Source organism: Phocoena sinus, chromosome 12, assembly GCF_008692025.1.
Source record: "Phocoena sinus isolate mPhoSin1 chromosome 12, mPhoSin1.pri, whole genome shotgun sequence".
In the NCBI taxonomy this organism is placed as follows: Eukaryota; Metazoa; Chordata; class Mammalia; order Artiodactyla; family Phocoenidae; genus Phocoena; species Phocoena sinus.
This window is the reverse complement of record NC_045774.1, coordinates 2,264,211-2,275,215: the sequence shown is the minus strand read 5'-3', so window position 1 is coordinate 2,275,215 and position 11,005 is coordinate 2,264,211. Positions and strand designations below refer to the sequence as shown.

The window sequence follows — 11,005 nt, the reverse complement described above, 5'->3', positions numbered from 1 at the left end:
CCCCTCTTTCCTCGCTCCCCGCCCCAGCGCCGCACAGCACCTGCGAGCTGCCAAGGTGGGTCCTGTCTCGGGGTGTATCTGCCTCTCCTTGTCTGGATCGTCCTGCCCGCCGAATCCTGCCGGGCTGGCTTGTTTCCGGCTCGTTCTCAGAGAAGCTCTAGCCGGAAGGGGATGCCCGTTTTCCCTCCCGTCACTGTCACGTTTGCCCTGTGTATTTTATTCATCTCTCATTGGTGTCTGAGATGCGCTGGGTTATCATCCATAAGCTCCGTTGGAGAAGGGACTTTGTAAGCAGTGTGTATCCCTGGTGCCTGGAGCAGAAGTCGGCCCCAGTACGTGTCTGGTGAGGATCCAAGGCGACCACATGCACAGATCCAGGGGTCTGGGAAGCGCAGGCTGGGGCTGGGCAGCTGCCGCCCGAGGACGACACGGCACGCTTTCGGGGGGACAGCTGACCTTACCCTGAACCCAGGGAGGCCCCTGCTTCAAGTCTGAGGAGTGGCTCAGGGACAGCGGGCCTGGCTGCCCCACCCGCCCCCCCGGGCTGGTCGGAGCATTGCTCCGGACGGACGTGGGCAGGCCTCCTGTCTGCGGCTCAGTGTGGACACTGGCACAGGGCAGCAGCGGGGTTCGAGGCCGTGCACTGACGGCCCTGTTGGACGTGCCGGAGGGCAGCGCTCACCTGGGGAAGAGCACGCCCCACGGCCCAGGTGCAGACCCTCCTGGACTCGGCCTCGGGCTGCCTGGGACCCCACCTGGTCTCTACCCTTGCACACTAACCCACCCCGCCCTCCTGACACGGTCTACACTGCCAGCCCCCATGGTACGAAGGGGCGTATTTGGTGGAAACAAGTGCAGAGGAAATGCACTCTCCTGGGTCATCCACACTGGACGGAGGAGGAGAGTGAACAGCATGTGACGAAGGCTGAGATGAACCAGCAGAATGGCTTTTCTTGGGGGAAGCGATTCAGAGAACAAAGTAATTTTAAAGTAAAAACCTAATTGCACTACTTGAGATTTGAGAACGTTTGTACCTAAAAAAGGCCGCTATGAAAATGGTGCAGTCAAGATGATCTTTTAAAATTAGTTATCTTTGGCTGCGTTGGGTCTTCGTTGCTGCGCACGGGCTTTCTCTAGTTGTGGTGAGTGGGGGCTACTCTTTGCTGTGGTGCGCGGGCTTCTCATTGCGGTGGCTTCTCTTGTTGCGGAGCACGGGCTCTAGGCGCGCGGGCTTCAGTAGTTGCAGCACACGGGCTCAGTAGTCGTGCCTCGCGGGTTCTAGAGCGCAGGCTCAGTAGTTGTGGCACACGGGCTTAGATCTTCCCGGACCAGGGCTCGAACTTGTGTCCCCTGCCTGCATTGGCAGGCGGATTCTTAACCACTGCGCTACCAGGGAAGCCCCCAGAATGATTTTTGATTAAAAAGTTGTGCCAAGTCATTCGATGGACGGATTGAATGATGGGATAATGCAAAAAGAAAAAAATTAGTAACCTCAAAGGTAAAAAACTCCCTGCATGTGTAGCAAAAAGACCAAGGTGGAAACAGAATGGTCAGGAGATGTGGACAGAGGATTGACTAAGGACTGCAGCAGCTACGTGTCCATCCACAGGGTTAAAACTGAGGCAGGAAACATTGGCAGAAACGTGCATAGGTTCAGAGACACCTGAGTGTCTGGATGAGTGAAAGCCAGGCCCACGGCTGCGTGGATCCTGATTAGTGTGAAAAAAAGACTCTTCCAAGATCATTTTAAAGGAATGAGAATGAAATTGCCTGACCGGATGCTACAAGTAATAGAGCAATAACTACAGTTAGGAGGGAAAATGAATTTTGAGCATAGAATTTCTACCCTGATGGAAAAAAAAAAAAAAGCAACCTTCCTGCCTTGTAGGAAATGGATTGCAAAGCAAGGTAAGATGGGTCTGGCCTCTCATGTGGCATCAGGCTCCCGTCACGTCTCTGCGGGGCAGTCTGTGCTGCTACCGGCAGTGGGAGGGGACCTGTGGACCCCTCCCCACCTTCTGGAGCACGCTGGGCCTTTACCAGGGCTTTGCCTCTGCAGAATGGTGACTCTGGGTAAAGTCGGGCCTGCTTCCCCGGAACCAATGAAGGAGAAGAGAGGGCAGGGGGTTCCCGGGCCTGCATCTCAGGGTGGATGGAGAGGAATAGGGACAGGGGAGCAAGCAGGATAGAGGTGTCTGGGCCATGCCTTATATACAGGGGTCATTTCTGATATTTTCACCTGAGTTTGTTGTTTTGGCAATTTATGAAATCTTCCGGTTTGATAATGAAATTATTTTTCCCGTAAATGTTTAATTTTCAAACACTTCTAGTTGCTAAAAGCCAATTTGGGCATGTTTTATAAATCACTAGACTATTGGATATGGATCTTAAACTCTCTTTTAAATCATTTATAGTTTGTAAAACTGAATGGTAGCTCTTCCGAAATGGAAATTTTTGATGAATGAGTTCCCTTTTTACTTAAGGCATTTAGCATTTCTCTCCCCTTTCTGTCTCAGTCCATGTGACGTGTGACTTTTTATCTGACCTTACGTTGAAATTTTGGTATACAGAATGCTGTGCTGCACCCACCGTCCTTAGTCTGGTGTTGGGTCTCGACGGCAGGCGCTCCTGCAGCCCCAGGTGCGTTGGCTGTTTGGCTGGGGTGCCACCTTCCCTGACCCCTCTTCCCCATTGCACACACCTGGGCTATGCTTACGCTTTCTCCTCTTTCAAGGCCCAGGTTAGAGGAAGCAAGTGTCTTGTCTCCTCGGTGTGCCAGGTACTTGTCTTCTGTCCCTTTGACTCCCTGCACATCCCGTTGTGGGGGAAGTATACCAGAATTCCAGCAGATGTTTACAAACGTTTAAGGTGCTGGGGGCCAGGTGCCGTGCCGGTGTGCGCACGCTCTGTGCACAGTCGGTAACGGGGACTTGGGAAATGCCACATCTGTGCCGCTGCGTGCTGCTCACGGGCCCTGTGAGAAGGTTACAGCAGGACCACCAGAAAGATGCTGTTCGAGATGATCTTTGGACTTTGGTTCCCTGGAAACTGGTGGGCTGATGGGTTCTGCCCAGGGTTGCCGGACTCACGGGGAATGAGCCAAGGGCCCTTCTGAGGAGGAAGGGTGTCACCAGCAAGGAAGTGTGGGGGCAGCGGAGGTGCAGGGGGCTGAGTAGCAGAGGGATTGGGTGTACATGTTGCAGCCACTGCACAGATCAGGGTCCTGGACACCTCACTTCCTGGCTGAGTGCTGTCGGGCGAGTTACTTATTATCAATGTTCTCAGTCTGCCCATCCGTACAAGGGGGAGTGAGTACTGCCTGACCGAACGGGGCGGTTGTTGTGTAACATAAGTAACGTATACAGAGTGTTGAGCGGTGTTCTTGGCAAATAATACTCAGTAAATATTAATTTTTTTTCACTAAGAAGGTAAGAGTCACAGGACGTAGTTTAACTTGGATGTGGAGGGCAAGGAGAAGAGAGGGTGCCTTGGGTAATGGCAGATGAATTTCTGTTCCTCTCCCGAGGCCTGATTCAGATGCCACTTCCCACCAAGCCTTCTTCCGGCCCCACCCACGAGCTACCCGCAGTGTAACGTGTTCATGGTCTGGGTTTTCCTTGTGTCCCTGTCAGTGGTGTCCCAACGGGCGTTTCTAGCTGTGACTGCACACCACTTAAAGGAGACCTGGTGTGGTAATGGAATGAAAAACACCCAGACTGTTTGAAAAGTCACAGTTTGCCATAAAAATTTACATCAACTATGATTTTAACACCCCAAAATGTGTTGTAATTCCTTTCACAAGAGAATTATGGGATTAAAAGGTAATTTCTTAGTGCACTACAGACTGAGCTGTTAAGGGGTGAGGTTCAAGCTTGGATTTACAGGATGAGCGTCTTTGTTCAGTCTTACTGCTGGGGGTCTGTGTGGTGAAGATGATGGAACGTCAGAAGTTATCCCGACGTTAAAAGCTAATTGTAACAGGATACTTTCTCAGATCGTACCAAACGTAGTAATTCATGAGTTAGATTTTGAATAGAAATAATCACTAGGCTCTTGTATTATTCGATAACCCAATGAATGAAGAGGAGTGCATCATGTAAATACGCTGTAAAAACATTTAGATTTACTACCGATTTGACACAAAATGTTGATGAAGACCATATAACACTATGATATGCTGTATGACGAGAACATTAATGAAAAACTGGTGAATGGACGTAATTAAAAGAGAGCATGTATGTTACTAAAATGTTACTAGTCACTGAAAAAAAAACTGAAACGCTATAAATTCCAAACTCATGTGAAAAAAGAACTCGAAAAAGGTTTCCAAAATTTGACAGTTCTAAAACTTTTTTTTTTGTTTGTTTTGTTTTTTGTTTTTTGTTTTTTGCGGTACGCGGGCCTCTCACTGCTGTGGCCTCTCCCGTTGCGGAGCACAGGCTCCGGATGCGCAGGCTCAGCGGCCATGGCTCACGGGCCCAGCCGCTCTGCGGCATGGGGGATCTTCCCGGACCAGGGCACGAACCCGTGGCCCCTGCATCGGCAGGCAGACTCTCAACCACTGCGCCACCAGGGAAGCCCAGTTCTAAAACTTAACATGCATGACATTTCCAAAATGAATTGTAATTGAATTCATCCATCGATGAAACTCTTAAAATATGTCAGTAACTGAAAAACCATTTTGATCAGTCATTCTAGAGTAAAATTATTTTTTTATCTCCATAGGAAGATGTTTTTAAAAGTCATTGTGATATGAAGAGGTGATACCAGAAAGTGTGCCGTTAAAGCAATGTAGGAAGAACGTATTACAAAAATACAGCAGGCAGTTAATGAAAGTATGTATTTTCCTGTATTTTGTGATGTTTGTGGTATTTATCAGATTTATTTTTATTTTTTATATTTTTACCATGCCACCAGTACCTATTTATTATTATTCATGAATGGTCAAAAGACTTACAAGGCCCATTACTATTAGTATAACCACACATATGGAATATCACTTGGTGACATGGAGTGAAAAGGACAGTTTCAGACATATTAAAAAAATACATACACATACACACGTTGCTCACCGTTCACCGCTACAAAAGCAGGAGGCATCAAGCTGCAGGAGTTCCAATATACATAACAAGTTGAAACATCTCAAGCGTAAAAACTACACTTAAATAGCAAAAATAAAGTTTCTTCAGACATTTTGATCTGAGCTCAAGCAAAGCAAATAATGAACACCAATGAGTTTTATACTATTTAACACACTTTAAAACATAAAAGGACCAACAGGTGCAAAAGTCCTGAAAATGTAGAGGTTATTTGTAGGAATGAACAATGCATTTCATCCCCAAAAAAAAGTCTACAGCAGACGTGTTTCATCCTGGCTCCCAAATATTTGAGAATCATAATTTACTATGTTCAAACAGCAAGTTAAGCCAGAACGGAATGATCAACAGAAAACTCATTGCTTCAAACAAGGCATTATTGTCCTTGGTTTCCTTAGTTTCACCAGTGCGAGAGCATCGTTCACCTGAGAGACCATGAGTCACAATTAGAGAGCGCTGGTTCAGAACGGTTTCCTTTTCTCTTTAAAAAGTGCCACATACTTCTCGTTTAAACAACAGCGACAACACACGTAATGCTAATGAAAGGCCGTTTGTCTCCATCTCTTGTCAACGAGGAAAGGCCAGAGTGATTTTTTTTTTTTTTTTTTTTTGCGGTACGCGGGCCTCTCACCACTGCGGCCTCTCCCGCCGCGCTCCGGACGCGCAGGCTCAGCGGCCATGGCTCACGGGCCCAGCCGCTCCGCGGCATGTGGGATCCTCCCAGACCGGGGCACGAACCCACGCCCCCCGCGTCGGCAGGCGGACTCCCAACCACTGCGCCACCAGGGAAGCCCCAGAGTGATTCTTTGATTCCAATTCGAAGTGGTGTTCACTGGCCAATGCCTAAGGTCTCCAATTTGGAGGAGTCAAGCTGAGCGTTTCTCAGACGTTGTTGTGCTCCTGGGACAGGACTGTCAGTTATCAGTCGTAAGTGGCTGCTGGGGAGCTTGAAGGCGTGTGCAGTTGCGCGTGCTGTTCCATACTTAGTCATCTGCTCATTGCCAGACCAGTGAAAGGTTCCGTTAACTGATGGATCCTGCATCCTCTCCTGTGATAACTGACGACACACAGTGCCACATCTTTGACGTGTGTGGGGAACCGCTGCTGCCGGTGGTCCCTGTTCGCAGACTTGTTGCTGAACTGCACTTTATCAAACAACGGGCACAGCACTTTCCTCAAGCTTTTCAACTTCTCCATACAGGACAGGAATTCTCAAAACAGCAGCTCCTAAATTGTTCTCCAGGACGGCCCTTTCTCCTTCTAGTTTTGTTTTGCCATATAGATTTAGGGGACATGGTACGTCTTCCTCTCCATAAGGTGGGCTTGTTCCAGCAAAAAATAACCGGAGCTAATGTAGATTAGAAATGCTCCGATTGCAGCAGCTTTCTTCCCCGAGTTCCCGGAAGCATCGACATCAGGTTGCCAAGCAGCGTCCGGCTGATTTTCGACATCTGGCCTCTCTGCCTCACAATGTACTGGGACATGGGGCTGAAAGTCATAAGTGATGTGATGAACTGCTTCAGACTCCAAGAGATTAAGCTGCTCACATTTGGGTCTTGCTCTTCTAAAACCACAGCCCACAGCATGCCGATTACTCTGCTGAAATTCTCAGTACACAGCTCTGCCAAGAAGCCTGGTGGCACCAGTAATCGGAACCCGCCAGTTGGGGCTGCTCACTTCCTCCTTCACCAAAGGGCAGTTCACGGGGACGAAGTGGATACAGAGCTCTGTCTCCCGCCCGCCGTGCCCGCCGTGTTGGCGTCGCCGCAGACTTGTTTTCACTCCAGCGCCCTCGGCCCTCCTCCCCTAGGTCCGGGCCGGCCGATCTGTCAGACTTTTAAAATTTATAGTTTGCTGGGCTCTTGTGTCTCTTCAGAGTATGTATGTTTATAGCTAACTTTGTATAGGTCATTTCGTATCCCTCCTCTAGCAGAAGGTAATCCCAGATGTTACAGGCTGCTAAGCGAGGCCCTGCCCTAGTCAATAGGCTAGGAGTCTAGCCAACAGAAAACAGTGGAGACAGAAAAACAGTTTAAGTCTGTTATCAAGGAGCGTTGGTCATTGAAAATATGTAGGCGTCTGAAATTTGAGCAGATTCTGTAGATCAAATGAGAAATATTGAAAGTTTCTTCATGAAACTCGAATCCTGAGAACCTTTGGTGGGAGAGTCCGCAGCGCCGTTGGCACCCATCTCCTCCCCGTTCTCACAAGCCTTCACGCAGCGGGCATGCAGCCTCCTGGCCACCCGTCCAGAGGGACACATCTGGCCGTCTCCCGGGCATCATGCCTGCTCCAGGGGTTTCAGCGTCACAGAGGCACTCGGCAGCCTGCTGCCGTCAGCTGCTTGCTTTGTACCCTCTGGTTCAATGGCAAGCTTCCTGGTTGCAGACAACAGTCTCAGTCTATCCCTAACTTAGACAGAAATGCAGTTTCTTGGAAAGATACAGGGTGAGAATCAGGCGTAAAACCAGCCAGGAGCCTAGGAAGATGGGTAAAGACACAGCCTGGTGGTACCGCAGCAGGATTTTTATTTTTTAATTTTATTTTTTCCATAACATCATATGGAAAAACCCGAACAAACTTCTTGGCCAACCCTATACATATTGGATGCTCAGTTGTTCGAGCACCATTGGAGAAAAAACTGTCCCTTCTCCACCGAACTGCCTTTACTCCTTCATCAGAAATCAGACTGCATTAAATTTGACGTTTATAAAGACCCCTCCCTGAAAGTTTCTCAGCCAGCAAGACTGTTTAGTACATACCACAGAAATGTAAGGAATGATAGATGTATTCTCATTTGTTTTTACCTTGCCTCTTAAAACAAATGATTTGCATTGGGAACTGTTACTAATGGCTGTTACTAATAACCGCCACTCATAGTAATAGACAAAAACAGCTGAAGACAACCTTTTCAGTTGGTGGAGCGCTCTCCCAGGAGGATGGGAGTTCACCCCAGGCAGGAACTTTGTTTCAGTCACCGCCGTCCCTATAGGTCAGTGACAGATGCTCCCAACAGCTCAGGGGGAATTACTTATTCCTGTTTTACAGGTAAGACTGTGTAAGTTGTAGAGGCGGGACCTCAGCATTTTCTGACAAGATGAGCAGGGCTTCTATCCACCGGCAGAACCAGGACGTAGTTCAGAGAGCGAGTTGTGGAGTCTGAGGAGTGGGGCTGCTCACTGCAGACACATCGGGTAGTGATTTGCATTGAAGTTTTGGTTGAAATCTGTACGGTGGCCTAGACTTGATTCTGATGGTGGCGAGGGCCGGAGTGGACACACCTTGGTAATTTTTCCACGCCCATGTTTATTTGTGTTGTCCTGAAAGTCGAGCTGGGGTTTCCTGGGTGGGGACTGATTATCCCTAAGAGCGATAACCAGATTTGTTTCCTTTGCTCTAGTGTTTCCCCTTCTGTGGTGAGGTGGTGAGGGCCAGATTGCTGTCACCTTACCCCTTTCGGGGGTCTGTACTGTAGGTGAGAAACCCAGAAATAAGAATCTACAGGCTTATACGCACATTGTTCCTCTCTCCTCCTGAGAGAGGGAAAGCGACTCGACTCTCCCAGTATAAGTAAATCCTCCTCAGGAAGAAAGGGGGAAGGCTCCTGGGTTCTTACTCTTTGGAATGTAATTAAATGTCTCCAGGAGGAGAGACTGCTGGAATATCTCCACGGCTCCAGGGTCTCAAACCCTTTTGAAATGTAAGCACAGATCATGAGAAAGGTGAATCTCTATTCAGTAAAGACCTGCCCTTTGTCCAAGGTCCCAGTAAAATTTGTTCCGTAAGCCCTAACCATGCAGAAATACAGAAATATTTTCTCTGCAGCCTACGGTCCCACACCCAGTTGCTGGGTGTAACTCACCAAAGAACAAGCTGGAATAGCTGAGACAAACTTCGGGGCCAGAAGATGGTCAGGGTGTGCATTGCAGGCCGGAACATGCCGTAATGCAGCTCCTCTCACTTTCCAGTAATTTAAACAGCTTTATTGAGATACGTACACACCATGCAGTTCACCCATGTCAAGTGTTCAACAGTTTTTAGTCTATTCACAGAGTTGTGCCACCGTCACCACAGTCAGTTTTAAAATATTTTCATCACCACCAAAAAGAACCGCATACCCACTGGCAGTCGTTCTCCCTTTTCCCCACCCCTCCGACCTTCCCCCAAGACAAGCACTTCCTGACTCTCGAGAGTTGCCTCTTTTATAAATGGAATTATACGATATGTTATAATATGTGTTCTTTCGTGACTGCCTGCTTTCACTTAGCATAACGTTTTCAGGGTTCATCCATGTCGCGGCATCTATCACCACTTTAGTTCTTTTCATTGCCGAATAATACTCTGTATGGATATACCATATTTGATATGTCAGTTCGTAAGCTGATGGACATTTGAGTCGTCTCCACTTTTTGCTGTTACGAATAATACTGCTAAGAATATTTGCACAATATTCACATGCAAGTTTCTGGGAGAACGTTTTCTCCTGAGTGCATGCCTAGAAGTGGACTTTCTGAGTCGTATGATAACCCCACGCTTAGTATTTCGAGGAAGTAGACTTTCTGAGTCGTATGATAACCCCATGCTTAGTATCGCGAGGAAGTGGACTTTCTGAGTCGTATGATAACCCCATGCCTAGTATCGCGAGGAAGTGGACTTTCTGAGTCGTATGATAACCCCATGCTTAGTATCGCGAGGAAGTGGACTTTCTGAGTCGTATGATAACCCCATGCTTAGTATCGCGAGGAAGTGGACTTTCTGAGTCGTATGATAACCCCATGCTTAGTATCGCGAGGAAGTGGACTTTCTGAGTCGTATGATAACCCCATGCTTAGTATCGCGAGGAAGTGGACTTTCTGAGTCGTATGATAACCCCATGCTTAGTATCGCGAGGAAGTGGACTTTCTGAGTCGTATGATAACCCCATGCCTAGTATCGCGAGGAAGTGGACTTTCTGAGTCGTATGATAACCCCATGCTTAGTATCGCGAGGAAGTGGACTTTCTGAGTCGTATGATAACCCCATGCTTAGTATCGCGAGGAAGTGGACTTTCTGAGTCGTATGATAACCCCATGCTTAGTATCGCGAGGAAGTGGACTTTCTGAGTCGTATGATAACCCCATGCTTAGTATTTGGAGGAACTGCTAAACTGCGTTCCACAGCAGCTGCATCATTTACATCCCTGCCAGAAGTCTGCGAAGCCTGCAGTTTCTCCACGTGCTCGCCAACACTCATTTGTGTGTGTGTGTGAGATGAAGGTGGATATGATTTTATTTTATTTTTGAAGTTTTGAAATTTATTTATTTTTTATACAGCAGGTTCTCATTAGTTATCCATTTTATACATATGAGTGTGTACATGTCAATCCCAATCTCCCAATTCATCCCATCACCACCACCTCCCCGCCACTTTCCCCTCTTGGTGTCCGTACGTTTGTTTTCTACATCTGTGTCTCCATTTCTGCCCTGCAGACCAGTTCATCTGTACCATTTTTCTAGGTCCCACATACGTGTGTTAATATACGATATTTGTTTTTCTCTTTCTGACTTAACTTCACTCTGTATGACAGTCTCTAGATCCATCCACGTCTCTACAATGACCCAATTTCGTTCCTTTTTATGGCTGAGTAATATTCCGTTGTATATGTGTGCCACATCTTCTTTATCCATTTGTCTGTCGATGGGCATTTAGGTTGCTTCCATGACCTGGCTATTGTAAATAGTGCTGCAGTGAACATTGGGGTGTATGTGTCTTTTTGAATTATGGTTTTCTCAGGGTATATGCCCAGGAGCGGGATTGCTGGGTCATATGGTAGTTCTATTTTTAGTTTTTTAAGGAACCTCCCTCCTGTTCTCCATAGTGGCTGTGTCAATTTACATTCCCACCAGAGGGTTCCCTTTTCTCCACACCCT

At 47.7% G+C, this 11,005-nt stretch overlaps 1 protein-coding gene and 1 pseudogene across 1 annotated transcript in view; one reads left to right on the top strand and one right to left on the bottom strand.

Moving 5' to 3' along the window:
* Positions 1-48: 48 nt before the first annotated feature.
* CCR6 (C-C motif chemokine receptor 6) overlaps positions 49-11,005 on the top strand; it is a 77,611-nt gene continuing 66,654 nt past the window's right edge. The window contains exon 1 of the mRNA XM_032651472.1: positions 49-979. The gene's annotated coding sequence lies outside the window, so the exon portion shown is untranslated. The remainder of the gene's footprint in view (positions 980-11,005) is intronic.
* LOC116763721 lies at positions 5,840-9,035 on the bottom strand (annotated as a pseudogene).